The sequence below is a fragment of the Gavia stellata genome, chromosome 13 (assembly GCF_030936135.1).
Source record: "Gavia stellata isolate bGavSte3 chromosome 13, bGavSte3.hap2, whole genome shotgun sequence".
NCBI lineage: Eukaryota > Metazoa > Chordata > Aves > Gaviiformes > Gaviidae > Gavia > Gavia stellata.
In genome coordinates, this window is record NC_082606.1 from 4,157,202 (window position 1) to 4,170,516 (window position 13,315).

Sequence of the window (13,315 nt, forward strand, 5' to 3'; positions counted from 1 at the left end):
GAAGGAGGAGGAAATACAAATAGCTGGAACAATAAAGCAAGCATAACCCAAAAGTCATCGTATCCTATATGTTAGGAAAAAAATCTAAAGCTCAGCAAGAGGGAAAGCATAGGAAATCATATTCTTCTCTTGGTAGTTAGCCTGTGTCGAAATACAATCCAGACACTTCCCAGCACGCAGTTAATCAGTCATATAATAAAATTCAAGATCATTCTGGTAAGGATGCAGGGTGGGGAAAGAAAAAAAAGAGAGAGGCTTTCATATTCCCTCGATATTTTTAACCAAGTGCACAGCAAATGCATCACTATTGTGACTTGTAAGTAAAAAGAGCGTATTAGTGAAGCTATTTTTAAATCAGAATACAAGTCATGCTATATAAAAACTTTTTTATGTGCTGAACTTTCTGCCTTTTCCAGAAAATCCCTCCTTCCCTCAAGCCAAATTGCATACAGTCTTTCACAAATCTGTTTGGAGCTGTTCTTTCAGACACAAAGGAATTAATGTTAGAAGGTCATGTTCAACACGACTTCTTCTCTATGAGATCTCCAAATGTGAATCTGTTCCTGTTAAACTGTCAGCATGAGATCAGTTGTCCAGCAACAAACACAGCAGTTTCTTAACAGTTATTTCTAGCAAGCGAAGTTATCCATCTGGTGTTTACTACAGTTTTTTGACATTTTTACATTTTAGTTTTATAAATCACTGCCCAACTTGAATAAGCCTTAATTTTCTTTACTCTAATGCATGACATTTATACATTTTCACAATAAATGGATTTACAGTAGTTTTATTTAGATCGGCTTCCATTTTGACACATTCTCCTAATTTTGTTTTTATCACATGTAAACATTTTAAGCTGCATACGAGACAGTTAAGTGCATCTAAGACCTGCATGCAAAGATTATCCTTCCTTCTTCCATTATAAAGGTTGTTGGATTTTGGCATGTGGGTTTAAGTAAGGGAAAAAAATGAGCAACAATTTACTTATAATCGGGTTCAAGTACCCCGTGTTTGGATTTCAAAATGGCAGTCATTTGCTTTATTAGTACCCGAATACGACTTTCTGAGTGTTCTAATTAATTGCTTCATAACACCTTGCACAAAGTATCCTGAAGTATTTCAGACTCCGCAGACATTACCGACCTGTTTTTCTACTTCTTTACATTTAGTGCAGTTATTAATATCTGAGGAATTAGGTTATAAAATGACCCTCTCCTGATGCAGTATCTGATTTGGCATCGAACCAGAATAGCAGGATTTGATGCGAGGCACAGTACCGCAGTGCTCAGCTCAGCCGCAGACCAGAGAGGCAGTTGTGGAAACTCAGACAACTGCCTGATAAATAATAAACAAGCTTGTTATCGAACAATGACAGTACAAGGGATTGGATGGGACCTTCAGGGGCCACCTGGCTCAGTGCTCCGAACCAGAGTCAAGTATATGCGTCGTTTCTGAGTGATGTTGGTGCTGCTGTTCCTGGAGACTTCAGCTGAAGGTTATATAATCTCCCAAGCCATCTATTCCAATCCTTGTATTATTTTTAATGTTTTAGAGATGGCAACCTAAATTGTCCTGGTTACAATTTAGGCCTCTTACTTCCCATCATTCCTGTCACTGTGGGGGAAGTGGATTATTCTCTTTCTCTTCACAACCGTGCTTTTACATGCTTGAACACTCCTACCACATCCCCTTTTGGCTAAATAGATTCAACTTGTCCAGTATTTCCTCAGAAATCATGTTTTCCAGGCCTCAGATCCCACGAAATGGGCTGGCCTCTCCACAGGAGCCCCATCTTTCTCCAAGTGCAGTGTCCAAGCTGGATGCAGTACCCTAACTCAGGCCTCACCAGCGTTAAAAACGCCGGGATTAGGTCCTGTTTTGCTATTTGCCTGCACATACACCCACTGTATTGTACACAATTATTTATTGGCTGGCACATACTCGATGTTCTCCTTTTTCCAGCTCCCCGCTGCTAGGGAAAGGGCTCGATGCTGAGGGGCTGACCGCCATCACCTCACCTGTCCCGTCAGCCCGGGAAGCCCGAAGAGAGGCACCTCGGGGCTTTCTCACAGGGCTGACAAGGCAGCCCCAAGCGACGGACGGCCTGGCACAGCCCGGGGAGCTGCAGGTGCCTCCGGTACGCAGTTTGGGAACCCCTTCCAGCCCTATGTCAGAGGCGGAGCGCCCGCGGCCGCCTCAGCGCCCAGCCCGCGCGGCAGGCGGGAGGTGGGTGGGCAAGGTGAGGGCAATGCCTTCACCGGCGCGGGCGGCGCATGCGCGGCTCGCCGGGCCGGGAGGGGGGAACAAGCGCAGCGCGGGCCGGCGGGCGGCCGCTGGCGGCGGGATGCGATGACATCACCGCGGCGGGACGCGCGCGGGCGGGACGGTGCGGCGCGGCGCGGCGGAGAGCGTGAGTGGCCGCCCCGCGCGCCCCGGCGCGGGGGAGGGGCGCGGCGGCAGAGCGGCGCGGGGCGCGGCGGCGGGGCAAGATGGCGGCGGGCCAGCCCTCCTCCGCCCCGCCGAGCCCCCAGCCGCTGCCCCTGAGGGAGGCTCCGGGCCCTCGGCCTTCCCGGGCGGCCCTGCCCTGCCCTGCGCAGCGCGGGCCCGGGTGAGGGAGTGAGGCCGGTTGCTACAGGCAACCGGGAAGCCCGTGGCGGTGAGCGGGCCCGGTGGGTGTCGGTTAGGCCTTGCCGTGTGGGGGAGCTCGGCCGGGCGCCTTGCCGAGGAGCGGGGCTCCGCAGCCCCCGGTGTGCCCCGCGGCAGCCCTGCCTCAGCCTGGCGGTGGGAGGGGCCCGTCCCTTCCCAATAAGTCTCTTCCCCGTCCCTCCTGCCCGAGCCCGCCGTCGTGAAGAAAGTCTGTGAGGAAACTTGGAATGGCTCAGGCTGAGGGAGGGTCCTGAGCTTGTCGTACACCTCGCTGTTGCTTTGGGTTGCGCAGGCCCACCTTTCTTGCGGTGTGAAAGTTGTACGGAAGGGAGAGGCATGCCTACTGAGAAAAACCACTGTAAACGCTGAAAAACTGCCATGAGGTGTATGAGTATTTGCATTTAAAAACTGTTGATGATGTTCATAGTTTAAACTGACGGCATTCCTTCGCTGTCGGAGAGAAAAATCACAGTTACAAAAGCTGACAGTACAGTAGGTCTTGCAGCGTGCTCGGGTGGGGTTTGCCTTCTCTACGCTTTTTTCTAAATACAGATTCTTGTTTCTAAATTATTTCCAAATGCCTGCAGTACTGGGAAAATACTTGGTCCCTCAGTTTTTTTCCTCAAATATAGATGTCAATTTAATGACCTTTTCTTACACCTTGATTATAATCAAGTTAATTTGGTAGGCAAAAGCACAGTTTTCTAAGATACCTCGGTGTTTGAAGTCTCCTCATGCTGGGCCTATCCTGATGTCTGAAGTGATGCTGAAATACAATCCTACTTTGTTTTCAAAAACTCAGCTTCCTTCAACCAGCTGCAGAATGTTTCAGTTTTCATAAGCTCAGTAGGTCGTCATAAAGCATACAAACAAGTGCAAATCTTAACAACTGCCAGTTGGTGACATAGGTTTTGGATATTTGATTTTAGAAAAATGAGTAATTTATGAGGAGTACAAGATGTAACATGTGAATAAGGGAACAGCCTACTTCAAGCAGTATCCTTAATGATAGAGACCAACAAAATCCCACTTTGGATCTGATTAAAGGTTAATCTTGTTCTGTTACCTAATTTCTGATAATGTACAAGTGTCTTTAACTTCTGGTTAACGCCTGATTTCTCAGAAGAACAAGAACTGTTGCAGGAGAGTTTTTGCACTCTAATCAGTAGCTGGCTAGAATTTATTTCAACCCTGAAGCCAAGGGTTGAATTGCTATCACTGTTCAGGAAGTTCTTGGTAAACCTATAAATATTTAGTCCTGTGCACTTCTGCATTTGTGGCAATGGTTCTGTAGTTCAAAACTGGATAAAAGTATTCACTTTCTCAGAGTCGGCTTCTACAGGCACTGTCACATGCTTTTTTTTTTTTATAATGAGAAGTTTTCCATTTTATTTTGCTTCGCCACTAATTATCTGATACTGAATTCTTAGTATCTCTCTGATTCATTTTTCTTTCTGAGCTAATAACCAACTTGCTCGGTCCTCTATCACAGGAAAGATTATTCTTCTTGCCTTTCACTATTCTAGAGCAGTCCATGCAATGATTTGTTTTGAAGTTTTAATAGTCTTTGCACTGTTTACTATCCTACTACGTATACATTTACATTTTTCTGTAGGGTCATTCTCTTTTTGTTTCCTTCTTGGGCCTTTGGCTACTTTTAATAAGGAGCAATGCAAACACTTCACAAATAAAACTATCTTCTGAAAACTTTACTGTGTTCATCTGATGTCCATGACATAAATGCTGCTAAGAAGCTGAAATTAATTTTAGAAGTGGTTTAGGTGGAAATGATTAATTGCATTTATTTTGACACAGGTATGAAAACTCAATGGGGTCGTCCAAAAATGTAATAAGTGAGCCTGTTGATGCGGAGGAAGGCTATAACATGATGGTAAGACATTCAGCTACTGTAACAGTGTGGTAGGATTTTTCCTACTGCAGGAAAAACTAAATTTGCATGTTGGGATTCACTGATAAATCAGTTCATTTGTACCTTCTCTGAACGTATTGATTCTAGAAACTGAATCAGTTTAATTTATTAACACCACGATGAGATACTTTCAGAAATGAATTTTACTGTAGAAGAAATCTGAGTAGTTCTTCTGGTTTTGCATAATTTCTAGTTATGTTAGTATATCCTTTTTTTGGACTTTAAGATTTCTTTTCAGCTGATTCCCATTTTAAACTGCTTTCAAACCACCTTTGCTGTAGTGTAAGACCATAATGGTTGGTTACACTAACAGAGTGGTGTTCTTTGAAGTAGCTGAGGTTAGAGCTGAAGTCATTTTCTTTGAGAATGCAATGGATGAAACTGGTGGTTTTGTTTACAGCAATGTATTTATATATATGAACACCATTAAAACAAGAATCCTCATAAAAGGTCTTTTAATATTCATAGCCATGCAAAGAAGCGGTACAGACTAAGTAACAAAAATCTGCTATTTAAGGCTAAACAAATTTCTAGTCACTCCTTTTGCCTAACAGATGATTGTATCTAGAGCACTTTGAAGCATGTAAATTCTTTGCATAGTTAAGTGGCAAATAGGAGGGGTTCATGTTGAGGAAGCGGTCAAAAACCTATGCATCAGTACAACTTCACTTGTATGAAGGAGGGTATTAAAGCTTGCTCTTGTCTAGTCAAATGAAAAGACCTTGTCGATACCCGCTATGGCCTTTGGCACAATAGTTTACACTTCTTTGTGGCTGTACACTTCGTTATTGCTAACTGTCCCGTTAAGACCTCCTTTAAGGGTTTGTTGTTTTCTTTTGGCTGACATCTAAGTTACGGAGACTAGAGTTTCAAGACAGGCTCTAGTTTCATGATACAAAGTACTTGGAAATGTCATGTTGAGATACTTCTGCTTTCCTTTCTGGCTTATAAAAAAATGAATAAAATAATTTAAAAAGTCAGTTTGGTGTGGACTAATGCGAAGTTTCACACTTACATGGGAGTAATGATCTCCAGAAATAAAGACGGAAAACAACTGTCTTGGCTGCAGTTGTGCAGAAAGGAACCTTGGGATTATAGAAGGTCGTATGTGCAACAGGAGAGGTTCTGCTTATGTGTTAGGAAGAGTAGGGTCTGTTTTGACCAGGGGACGGGGACTTGGGGATTGGACTGGACCTGCAGAGGTCCCTTCCAGGCTTTGTTATTCTGTGACTGTGTAAGCTGTGCTAGTTTATGTGTGATATGTCATGACGTATGTGTTAGGATTATATCATAAGTGATGAAAAGGTAATATCATACTGCAAAAAACCTCCATGCATCATTCTGAGATGACTAATTGGGAGTATCATCTGTAAGATGTGAATAACCTGTCCACAGTGTTCAGCATTGTGAAAGTCTTCACTGAAGTATTCGTATCTGCTATTGGACATTGTATTTCAAAGACAAATGTGAATCAGTTGGAGACAATCTGGAAGAGAAAACCGTAAGTGCTCAGATTCAGAAAACTTTAGATCTGGAAAACATGAGAAAAAAGATTAAAGGAACAGGGATGGTAAGCCTGGAAGACAGGAGGACCAACGAAGGATGAAATGGAACATAAAAGCATAAAAAATAATAGGAAAGACAAAAATTCAGATAGTTTCCAAGACCTCTGTGTATGGCAAGAATGAGTGGGCTTATGCTGTAGGAAAGCCATGGCTAAATATTACGTGCGTTGTGCCAAGTGAACGCTGTTTACTGGTGGAGGATTTGAAAGAAAAGATGGAATAAATGAGGAAAGATTTATTTGTTTACTTATTTCATTTTTGGCAGTTGGGGATGCCGTAGATAAGCTTTACTTCCAGCTAAGGTGAGTGTTTGGGTCTTTTTTTAAGATTTGAGAATAAATTAGTGCAAAATGCAGTCTGAACATTCTTCTTTTCGTTTAAGACAGACATATTTCAGAGGCAATTAAGTTAAAGGCGATTAAGTTGACTCTGTTCTGAAGTAAGCTACCACAAGTATTTACGTTGGGAGTTTATCCAATAGTTTAAAGTGATTTTAAAACAGTTATGTGACAATCATGGATCTTTAACTCTTAGATCGATGATGGAAAGTGTGTTGTTAAGCAACAAGGGATTAAAAATCCGAAGCAAACTTGACTCAGCAGAAATGGTCACTCTCACTAAAAATTCCTAACAAGAATAGGCAATTAATTATATAGAATAAGGAAAGACTAGAACCAGTTTAGTACAGATCCTGTTTTTTTACATGCTTTGCTTGGGTTTCTTTGGGCCAAAATATATAATTTGCTTTATTTCATTAGGTGTTCCAAAAGTTCATTTCTATAGCAGTGCTATTTTTTTCTTTGTTTTCATTGTATTACATGGTGATATACTTAGGTAGGTCTGCAGAGCACTAGATGGCACACTGCGGCTTTGAAACAAGCAGTTGAGAACATCTGCATGAGAGAAACCTAAGTTAAATACTGTTATATAAGCATTGAAGTAAAAGCAGTTTCTCATTTGTGTTGCCTTTCCTACTACCTGAATAAATTATAGCCACTCATCTGCTATGTCCATTTCTACTATATTTTCTTTCTAAAGATGTACTAGTACTATAAAACAAAGTGGTTGCAGGCTTAGTCATATGACGGTAAGAACGAAAAGAGGAAAAATGCATCTTCAGATTAATGCTGTAGAAAATCAGTCTGTTCATGCCTAAAATAAGGTTTAGATTTATGTAACTTCTTTGTGGTTAAGTTTGTCAGTGTTTAAAGATAACTTGGTCAGCAGTTTTGTGCTATCACGGTACATAAATTTAGCATTACAGTATGTAGTTTGGCTTTGTTTCACATTATTTTCTGAGGAATAACTTGATACACTGTGGAAGAGGCAAGAGTTTATCTAGTTGACATCTGTCACTTGATACAAATATTTCTTAATATATTTAGTTTCAAAGGTCTTGCGATGGTGTATTTTGCAAGTGCAAAGAAATATGTTTATTAGGTGAATGAAGTTCATCCTCAGTGTCCCTCATTCTGTCTTTGAACAGCTGATGCTTTCTAGTAAATAACAGCCTACTTTAGTTGCCAGGAAATACTTTCCAGGTTCTTCTCTTCTCAGTGAAAGAGAGGTGGGTTTTTTACATGTTTCAGATAGTTCCTATAAATCTCGTGCCTTTCTCCAGACTCTCTCCAGTCAGCTAACACATGTATTTTGGTGTCATGCAGCTTTTATCTTGAATAATTAGTTCCGATTAACACAAGGTAACTAAAATGTTTGTGAAGTCTACTGTGATGCTCTAGCAGCGTTGACAGTTGGAGTTTAAAAATGTATGGTGTAGACATACCCATACTGAGGACTGGGTAGTAACTCTAATGTCATGTTGATGAATCAGCCTGCTTATCATGCACAAAAATGGTTGTGAAAATGAGAAAGTACACCTGTTTCGGATATTTGGGGAAAATTCAGTACCCACGCGCCCCACTTTGCATGGTTTAACCACATATTGGATGAAATTAACATATCAAACAAACAAATTATATTTTTTTTCCATCCCTGTATTTCTTGTTTTCAGGCTTCTTTCCAACGGTCTAATAGCCATGACAAAGTGAGGAAAATAGTTGCAGAAGAGGGACGTACAGCAAGGAACCTAATTGCATGGAGTGTTCCACTGGAAAATAAAGAAGATGATGGTATGTATTCAACAGTTTCCCACCAGCTATTTCCACTTCCATCCCTTTGTCACTGGAGTTGCTCACCTGGAAACATATTTCTTATATAGGATTTCTCTATAAAAAAAGAAACGGTTATGTTTAGCGTATATAGTTTAATTTTAAAGCTTTTTTCCAAAATGCACACTGCAGTTGACAGATCATGTTATAAAACCTTCACAGTGACAAATTAAAAACTGTTTTCATTTTGCCTGTAAACAATGTCTAAGACTGTTCTCTTTTGCTGATATTATCAAGACACTTGTGTAATATAATAATGTTGTCTTAAATTGATCTCTTGTAACTTGGGAATTCAGAATTGTAGGGATGGCTTAGAACAATCCAACAAATTGCTCTCTATGCGCTAAAACAAATAAGTTTGGAAGTTTCTTTTGGTATCACTTCAGTCTTTGGTAAACATCTGTGAAGAATCTTTAAGGAAGAGGATATGCGGGGACTGTTTCCCGTAACGCAAGTCTTCAGAACAGTTTTGTTACTGTTGTAATATTCTCTTGAGGTATGAAGACTTAAGGAGCCAGGAATTGACTTTCATTTTTATACTGCTCAAGCTGTTCCAGATGTCAGAATGATGTTTTTGAGGACTTCATTTCAAGTATTTTTGTAGCTCTCACGTCCTTGTGCAGGTGCTGCTGCTTTTGAGACTTAGGCAAGAGTGTCTAAAAGTAAATTTTTTTTTTTTTACTGTGAATGTGGTTGAATGCTGGAACAAGTTGTTTGGAGAAACTGTGGGCAATCTTGGTCCTTGGAGACACTCAAAACCTGACTGGCCGTAGTCCTGGGCAGCCTGCTCTAGCTGATGTTGCTTTAAGCGGGGAGGTTGGACTAGATGATCTGTAGAGGTTCCTTCCGACCTCAGCTGTTCTGTGATTCTGCCAGTGGAAAAGATATTTCTATGAAAAGTTATGTCTAAGTTACAAGATAATTAACCCTGTGTCTGAAGCAAAGTTTCAACTGTCTTCGGCTTGCTTTATGCATTAAGGTGTATTTGTGATTTTTTTTTTTTTTTTTTTAAAGCTGAAAAGTCTAAAGTCACAGAAGACAATGAGTTGCTTGAAAACCTATTTAGATGTTTGTACGTGGACATTTGTATATGTTTCATTAAGGAAATGTCATTCAGTGCAGAAAGCATAGCTGTACCTGTTGAACAGTGACAGGCAGAATGACCGTTAACTTATGTTTGTCAGCTAAACACCCTAAACCTAATTACAAGTGTCCACATTTACAAGCTTTGGTTTCAGGTTCTGACCCTTTTACTTCAGTGTTGTCCCAGCTATCTGAGTACGTTTTGTGTAGTGGCATTTTTAGTAAGCACTAACTAGTCAGCAGAAAAACATGTACTGTGAATCTTTGTTAGCTACATGTAGGAAGAGAAAATGGAAATAATTTAAGACTTGAGCATAAAGTGACCAAGTAGAATGCGTACCTCCCAGCTTTGGATCACATGTAGCAGCAACTCAGTTTATTATCATGAATATGTGGATTTTTAAGTGGGCTGGTTTGGTGTTCTTGTGGCAGCTTCACTTACATCTGTCTCCAGAAGATGTGTTTATCTATTTGCTAGTCTTACATTTGCCTGCATGTTCTTGAGTATGTTAGTAGATCCATTGATATTATTGGACTGGTCACATACGTCATTTAAGCAGCACAGAATTGGGGCCCAAAGTATTTATAGATTCTGAATTACACTTTTGGGGAAGGTAGTCATATGAGTGAGTATAAGCGAAAGGAACATGGAATGTATTTCTAACAGTATTTTTGAGCTACTTGTGAGTTGATTCAGTTTCTGTTTAAGGAGTCTGTTATTTTCTAATACTACCTGGCTTGTAATACTCTTTTTGAAACTTTCAGGTAAGGCTTTTTCCTTAAAAATGAGTGTATGTGAATTGTAGATGAATATTTGCTCTAACATTTTCTGCCAAAACATGAAGAATGAATGTAAAAGTGAATTTTTAGCCTTCATTGAATAGTTGTTATGTATGATAATTAAAATCCAAGTAGCTATATTAATTTCCTTCTTTTGGTTGTATTAACGCCATTGTAATTTTTAAACTTTTTGTCACTGGTGCTTTCTTCTTTTTAAAATTTCTTCATTAAATCATAGGCTGACCTTTTTGCACAATGCAAAGGATCTGATAATAATTGCCTGATGGAAAATTTCCCTGTGGAAAGGAACTTGTGGCTAATGAAAGTCTGGCAGAGCCAGGTCCTTTATCTCTTGACCCTTGTCTTGGCATAGAGGGCATATATGTTGGTGTCAGTGAGCTCTGATTCATTTTGTGCTGATCTTTCAATATGTATTTTGTCCCTGAGGAATGATACAGCAATATTATGAATTAGGACAGTTCTAACTCGTTCAGGGGTTGTGTAAATCAGGCCAAAGGCTCGTGTTGCCTGAGCCAATCCTGCAACTCTTCTGTACAAAGCAGAATTTTGTCTTTGAGCAGTTTCTTCTGCTCGTTATGTTCAGAGGTATTGCTTTGGCAGTAACAGTGTGTGATTTAGCATTTTATATTATATACTGTTATTCATTATAAGATTTATTTATTTTACTGCAGAAACAGTGAGGCTATGGGCATTTGCTATTACTAGTGGTAGTGTTATAGAGGGTTGATAAATTAAAATGCTGCACTCATTTTTTTCAGTTTGTATCCTTTCTTTTTCTATTTCCTTTAAAAATTGTGTGCTTGTGTCCTTCTTACCATTTAACTTTTCCTCTGAAATACTATTTTATATAGAGGACATGAGTAAAAGAACAATAATGAAAAGAACTGTGGTCAAAACCTTCTCATTCCTTAATGGAAATATATAGTTCCTGTCAATAAGAAATATTTCATTAAAAAGGAGAGAGATTTCTGGAATGGTAGATGGCACTTCTGTTACATGTTTTAGAGCAGCATGCACCCTTGTTATGTCAGATTTGAAATTCTAGTTGTGAATGCAGATCAATGACATGAGAAAATCCAAAACATGGTGGCAATGGTCTAGAAGAGATAGTGACTGTTAACACATTTCAACTATTGAAATTAAAATACTCCTTCACAGAATTCATTAATATGCAGCAGATTCTCCTGGAGAGACTAAGTAACAGTACAGTTGACTTTGTGTCTTAGGAGGAGAGTCTTATAACCGTGAAAAATTCACTAGTCTGATGTTCTGTCTCCAGAATTAAATTTGCATTCCAAACCTATGGCCACCAATCGCCTGGTGCAGTCACTAAGATCTTGCCCACCTTGGAAAGCTGTGATCATTCTAATAAAGGATTTCAGAATTTTTTCCTTTGCAATGATTTTATATGCCTAGCGTGGAATTTGAGGCACTGCATGCAGATAAGCACTACACACAAATTTAATTACAAAATCTAAGCGATGATATTAGCAACAGTTAAAACATCCCAGAGGTTTGACATTTAAATATTAATAGAAGGTCAGGTATCTTTGGAACTTTGAGATGTGTCAAAAAATTGGAAAAACTTGTTATTTGTAACTGTTCTTATTTCCTATTTGTTTAAAAACATTTGGGCTCTCACCATGTAGAATTCATTTGTAGATTAAGTGTTTCAGGGTAAGGAAACATATTTTATTGGTTGAAGGTTACCTGGCACCCTTTGGGCAGCCTGCAGTATATCTACTGCTTTAGCAAGAGCCTGATGGAGTAAATAGGTTTTGCAGTATGTGATGAAAGTCATGAAACTTGGCTCTCTTTGGCCAAGTAAGGAAGTTGTAAGAGTCATGACTGAGAACATTGTGTCTAAGCCCTAGAAACATTGGCTCGGATTGTAACTGGCAGAATATAACGTGAAGAGAAGGATATTCTTTAAGGCTCATAAGTTTCAAACCTTGAATTTCACTGAGATGAATGGGAATCCAGTCTGGTGCTGGTAGGTGAATACAGGGCCATTATATTCTGGATGAGGCAGTGACAGTGATTTGCAAAAGTAATTTTGTACAAAATACATTGCTGTAATTCAATCCGGAGGTGGAAAAACATGGAGAATTTTGGTTATATCCATGCTTGAAGGCAGTAATTTCTCCAGATCCTTAGCACTGTACGGTTAGAAAAATCGTATCTACTACTGCTCTACAAACTTCAAAAAAAAGGTACGGTTTATAATAATAGTAGAAACTTCAATATGCTTCCTCAATTAAGAGGTCAAAAATAACCAGTCTCATATGGTTCCTCAGATGCCTCTGCCTTACTTTAAATGAGATTCAGGCAACGCGGTCTTATCCAAGCCTCATTTTTGCAAAAGTGTTTCTTAAGATGGACAACTGCACCAGCCAGACTGGTAAGGTAGATTCTGGAGTACAGACTGATTGTAGGTAGCAGTGGCACTATCATGTAGACTGACTGTCTTACAGGTTTTATAGGTGCATGGAAGAAGAGAGGTGACAGAGTAGATTTCTCACACTGTATAAGAACTGGAGGAAAACAACAGAATGCTTACCTGGTTGTATCCTCACATTGATTCAAGGAGATGAAAAGAAATACAATTGAAAATTGTTATCATTCCTGCTGAAGGTCTGATGATGAAGTGTCAAAGGCACTGAAACAACATACGCAGTTGATCTCTGCCATAGTGAGAACAGACATGAGGGCTGCTATTAATTCCTAAATTTAAAGGTGATTCCCACATTTCTTATATCAACAAAACTATCCAAAAGAGAGAAATTGTTAGTATAAAAAATAACTTTTGAAAATAGTTTATCAATGGCTTTTTTTTTTTTGAGATATTAGCACCTCAGCTTTTTGTGACAGGAAGTCTTCACAAATCATAAACCCTGCATGCTTCATATTTAATTACCAGACAGAGAGGAAATGGACTTCAAGTGTAAAATATAACTGCAGCTCCCTGAATGCTGCAAAACTTTGCTACTTTATATATTTCATATTGGCAACTTAATAGCTAATGAGATGATCATCTTTGGTCACTATTGTTCTTTTCTAAAGTTCAGTAAATTCCTAGCAGGTAATGCCCTTCATCTGTCATTGAGTTCCTATGCATCTCG